Genomic DNA, 6333 nt, shown 5'->3' on the forward strand with positions numbered 1-6333 from the left:
CATATACTTGCTGCTATTTTTTTATATCTCTGGCATCCTTTACAATACCAATGCGATTATTTCATCACCTTCTGGTAAGTGCACGACCATTAGGCCGGTGACGTAAGGAATGTTTGTTTAATAAACGTTTTAAATGGTATCACACTATCTGGAGTTTATTCTTTCCGCGTATCACGATTATCTCTGGATCATCATCTATGGGGATTTTGTTGTAATTTGATTTGTTGACTGCTCTTTTTGCCAAAACACGAGAGTGTGAGGCAATATTAGCAGGTGAGTGTAAATCTGACTGGGGAAGTGGGACAACGTATGTTCACACGGTCTGGTGACAGTTGGAAACGTTTGAATATGAAGTTGCTTTTGGACTATTAACCACTTACGGACCGCCCGCCGCAGGAATACTTCACTACTTTGAAGAGGAATACTGTTGTTATGGTAGTAGCTAGCTACCATAACCCCGGTACCCTCTTCAAGAGCGGGCGGTCCGCTTTCAGCTAAAAGTGGTCTCTGCGGCAGATTTGCCGCAAGATCATTTTTATCGGCAGCGTGAGAGGGGTCTCCCCCTCCTCCCACCGCTCTCCGGTGCCCTCCGCCACTTACCATAGCCGTCGGCAGTGGGGAGGTGATCCGGTCCTGTCCCTGGGCTGACATGGAGACGAGTGAGGGGAAGATGGCCTCCATCCATATCATTGCAGGGCGGAAGCAATGTCAAAACGTCACTTCCACCCAATGCTCTTAAAGGGACATTTATTTATTTTTTTAAATTACATAATTTTTTTTTAATTGCATTTAAGTATAAATATGAGATCTGAGGTCTTTTTGACCCCAGATCTCATATTTAGGAGGACCTGTCATGATTTTTTTTATTACAAGGGATATTTACATTCCTTGTAATAGGAATAAAAGTGACCCACATTTTTTTTTAAACTGCCAAAATAAAAAAATTAAAGTAACATAAATAGGAAAAAAAAATGTAAAGCACCCCGTCCAGACGAGCTCACGCGCAGAAGCTAATGCATATGTGAGCAGCGCCCGCAGGTGAAAACCGTGTTCAAACCACACATGCGAGGTATCGCCGCAATCGTTAGAGCGAGAGGAATAATTTTATTAAGCCCTAGACCTCCTCTGTAACTCAAAACATGCAACCTGTAGAATTTTTTAAACGTCGCCTATGGAGATTTTTAAGGGTAAAAGTTTGTCGCCATTCCACAAAACTTTTAAGCGTGACATATTGGGTATCAATTTACTCGGCATAACATTATCTTTCACAATATAAAAAAATTGGGCTAACTTTACTGTTGTCTTATTTTTTTATTCAAAAAAGTCAATTTTTTTCCAAAAAGTGCGTTTGTAAGACCGCTGTGCAAATACGATGTGACAAAAAGTATTGCAACGACCTCCATTTTATTCTCTAGGGTGTTAGAAAAAATATATATATAATGTTTGGGGGTTTTAAGTAATTTTCTAGCAAAAAAAATGTTTTTAACTTGTAAAGACCAAAATTTAGAAAGAGGCTCGGGGCTTAAAGGGGTTGTAAAGGTTCGTGTTTTTTCACCTTAATGCATCCTATGCATTAAGGTGAAAAAACACCTGGCAATCACGGGCCCCCCAGCCCCCCCGTTTTACTTACCTGAGCCAATTCACCTGCACTGCAAGTCCCCAGCGTCCTCTTCTTCACAGAGTCTTGGCTTTGATTGGATAGATTGATAGCAGCGCAGCCATTAAAGTGGTTAATGGACTAGGAATATTTTTTTATGCATTCCTGTGCACTCTTTCACTAAGGGGACTTTTTTTTTTAGAGATTTCATCATTCCTAAGCGCTACTTTTTACCTCTATCATATATATATATACTTATAGGTAGGTTTTAGAGTGGCTGCTGTACAGTACTGCTGTTTATTATTATTTCTGTATTGATCTGTGGTGCAGATTTCTGATCTTTGTTGGGGGCGCATCTTTAAGATCGGTTCAGCCACCCGAACAGCTGCTGCAACAATCGATTTGCATAACCAAAGAATTTCTGTACAAACTGTCAGAAACCATCTCAGGGAAGCTCTCATGCATGCTCATCATCATCTCTGAGGTCTCGACCTGACTGCGGTTTGTCGTTGTAACCGACTTGAGTGGGAAAATGCGTCTGGCACTTTGGAGAGGTGTTCTCTTCACAGATGAATCCCAGATTTCACTGTACAGGGCAGATGGCAGACAGCGTCTATGGCATTGTGTGGGTGAGCCATTTGCTGATGTCAACGTTGTGGATCGAGTGGCCCATGGTGGCAGTGGGGTTATGGTATGGGCAGGGGTATGCTATGGACAATGAACACAGGTGCATTCTATTGATGGCATTTTGAATGCACAGAACTACAGTGATGAGATCCTGAGGCCCATTGTTGTGCCATTCATCCATGACCATCACCTCATGTTGCAGCATGATAATACATGGCACCTAGGGATGAGCCGAACACCCCCCTGTTCGGTTCGCACCAGAACATGCGAACAGGAAAAAAGTTCGTTCGAACATGCGAACACCGTTAAAGTCTATGGGACACGAACATGAATAATCAAAAGTGCTAATTTTAAAGGCTAATATGCAAGTTATTGTCATAAAAAGTGTTTGGGGACCCGGGTCCTGCCCCAGGGGACATGTATCAATGCAAAAAAAAGTTTTAAAAACGGCCGTTTTTTCAGGAGCAGTGATTTTAATAATGCTTAAAGTCAAACAATAAAAGTGTAATATCCCTTTAAATTTCGTACCTGGGGGGTGTCTATAGTATGCCTGTAAAGGGGCGCATGTTTCCTGTGTTTAGAACAGTCTGACAGCAAAATGACATTTTGAAGGAAAAAACTCATTTAAAACTACCCGCGGCTATTGCATTGCCGACAATACACATAGAAGTTCATTGATAAAAACGGCATGGGAATTCCCCAAAGGGGAACCCCGAACCAAAATTAAAAAAAAAAAATGACGTGGGAGTCCCCCTAAATTCCATACCAGGCCCTTATCCGAGCACGCAACCTGGCAGACCGCAGGAAAAGAGGGGGGGACGAGAGTGCGGCCCCCCCCTCCTGAACCGTACCAGGCCACATGCCCTCAACATTGGGAGGGTGCTTTGGGGTAGCCCCCCAAAACACCTTGTCCCCATGTTGATGAGGACAAAGACCTCATCCCCACAACCCTGGCCGGTGGTTGTGGGGGTCTGCGGGCGGGGGGCTTATCGGAATCTGGAAGTCCCCTTTAACAAGGGGACCCCCAGATCCCGGCCCCCCCCTGTGTGAAATGGTAAGGGGGTACAAAAGTACCCCTACCATTTCACTAAAAAACTGTCAAAAATGTTAAAAATGACAAGAGACAGTTTTTGACACTTCCTTTATTTAAATACTTCTTCTTTCTTCTATCTTCCTTCATCTTCTGGTTCTTCTGGTTCTTCTGGCTCTTCTGGTTCTTCCTCCGGCGTTCTCGTCCAGCATCTCCTCCGTGGCGTCTTCTATCTTCTTCTCCTCGGGCCGCTCCGCACCCATGGCATGGGGGGAGGCTCCCGCTCTTCTCTTCTTCTTCATCTTCTTCTCTTCTTCTCTTCTTCATTTTCTTCTCCGGGCCGCTCCGCATCCATGCTGGCATGGCGGGAGGCTCCCGCTGTGTGACGGCGCTCCTCGTCTGACAGTTCTTAAATAGCGGGGGGCGGGGCCACCCGGTGACCCCGCCCCCCTCTGACGCACGGGACATGACGGGACTTCCCTGTGGCATTCCCCGTGACGTCACAGGGAAGTCCCGTCAAGTCACCGTGTGTCAGAGGGGGCGGGGTCACCGGGTGGCCCCGCCCCCGTTATTTAAGAACTGTCAGACGAGGAGCGCCGTCACACAGCGGGAGCCTCCCGCCATGCTAGCATGTGTGAGGAGCGGCCCGGAGAAGAAAATGAAGAAGAGAAGAAAAGAAGAAGAGAAGAAGATGAAGAAGAAGAGCGGGAGCCTCCCCCCATGCCATGGGTGCGGAGCGGCCCGAGGAGAAGAAGATAGAAGACGCCGCGGAGGAGATGCTGGACGAGAACGCCGGAGGAAGAACCAGAAGAGCCAGAAGAACCAGAAGAACCAGAAGATGAAGGAAGATAGAAGAAAGAAGAAGTATTTAAATAAAGGAATTGTCAAAAACTGTCTTTTGTCATTTTTAACATTTTTGACAGTTTTTTAGTGAAATGGTAGGGGTACTTATGTACCCCCTTACCATTTCACACGGGGGGGGGCCGGGATCTGGGGGTCCCCTTGTTAAAGGGGGCTTCCAGATTCCGATAAGCCCCCCACCCGCAGACCCCCACAACCACCGGCCAGGGTTGTGGGGATGAGGCCCTTGTCCTCATCAACATGGGGACAAGGTGTTTTGGGGGGCTACCCCAAAGCACCCTCCCAATGTTGAGGGCATGTGGCCTGGTACGGTTCAGGAGGGGGGGGGGCCGCACTCTCGTCCCCCCCTCTTTTCCTGCGGCCTGCCAGGTCGCGTGCTCGGATAAGGGTCTGGTATGGATTTTTGGGGGGACCCCACGCCGTTTTTTTTTGTTTTTTTTGGCGCGGGGTTCCCCCTAAAATCCATACCAGACCTGAAGGGTCTGGTATGGAATTTAGGGGGAACCCCACGTCATTTTTTTTTTTAAATTTTGGCCGGGGTTCCCCTTAATATCCATACCAGACCTGAAGGGCCTGGTATGGAATTTAGGGGGACTCCCACGTCATTTTTTTTTTTTAATTTTGGTTCGGGGTTCCCCTTTGGGGAATTCCCATGCCGTTTTTATCAATGAACTTCTATGTGTATTGTCGGCAATGCAATAGCCGCTGGTAGTTTTAAATGAGTTTTTTCCTTCAAAATGTCATTTTGCTGTCAGACTGTTCTAAACACAGGAAACATGCGCCCCTTTACAGGCATACTATAGACACCCCCCAGGTACGAAATTTAAAGGGATATTACACTTTTATTGTTTGACTTTAAGCATTATTAAAATCACAGCTCCTGAAAAAACGGCCGTTTTTAAAACTTTTTTTTGCATTGATCCATGTCCCCTGGGGCAGGACCTGGGTCCCCAAACACTTTTTATGACAATAACTTGCATATTAGCCTTTAAAATTAGCACTTTTGATTTCTCCCATAGACTTTTAAAGGGTGTTCCGCGGCATTCGAATTTGTCGCAAACACCCCAAATTGTTCGCTGTTCGGTGAACTTGCGAACAGCCAATGTTCGAGTCGAACATGAGTTCGACTCGAACTCGAAGCTCATCCCTAATGGCACCATGTTGCAAGGATTTGTACACATTTCCTGAAAGCTGAAAACATTCCAGTTCTTGCATGGCCAGCATACTCACCAGACATGTCACCAATTGAGCATGTTTGGGATGCTCTGGATCGGCGTATACGACAGCGTGTTCCAGTTCCTGCCAATATCCAGCAACTTCGCACAGCCATTGAAGAGGAATGGACCAACATTCCACAGGCCACAATCAACAACCTGATCAACTCTATGCGAAGGAGATGTGCTGCAGTGCGTGAGGCAAATGTTGGTCACACCAGATACTGACTGGTTTTCGGACCCCTCCGACACCCCCAATACAGTAAAACTGCACATTTTAGAGTGGCCTTTTATTGTGGCCAGCCTAAGGCACACCTGTGCAATAATCATGCTGTCTAATGAGCATCTTGATATGCCTCACCTATGAGGTGGATGGATTATCTCGGCAAAGGAGAAGTGCTTACTAATACAGATTTAGACAGATGTGTGAACAATATTTGAGAGAAATAGGCCTTTTGTATACACAGAAAAAGTTATAGATATTTGCGTTCAGCTCATGATAAATAGGGGCAAACACAAAAGTGTTCCGTTTATAATTTTGCTCAGTGCAGTTATAATGATCAGGTGTGTGTAAGATAATTGGTCATTAGAGGGGGGCGCAGCTTGGCATGTTCTCCCTGGCCGCTGGTTGACCATGTCCCGGCACTGGCAACAGATGAATCATTTGCTTAATTCTTTTCCAAAAGTTCCATTCCAACCGGTAAAATTTGAACATACTGATATTTAACTCCTCTCTCTCTCTCTATATATATACATGTAGAGTTACACAATCTGTACGCTGATTACCCTCATAAGTGGAAAAAGACATACAGATAATTACAGGTTCTGTTAGTTGAGATATAAACAGGGCCATGGATGAATCCATGGAAAAAAAAACAAGCTTACTTACCGACCAGCTCGCAGACAACCAATTAAACCTGTCTAACAGTATGCGTTAAAAACAGGGGTTTAGCCCACACACATTTGTAAATGCATGCGTAAGCCACAGAGCCTCGCCACGGCAC

Source organism: Aquarana catesbeiana, linkage group LG04 (assembly GCF_042186555.1).
Source record: "Aquarana catesbeiana isolate 2022-GZ linkage group LG04, ASM4218655v1, whole genome shotgun sequence".
NCBI lineage: Eukaryota > Metazoa > Chordata > Amphibia > Anura > Ranidae > Aquarana > Aquarana catesbeiana.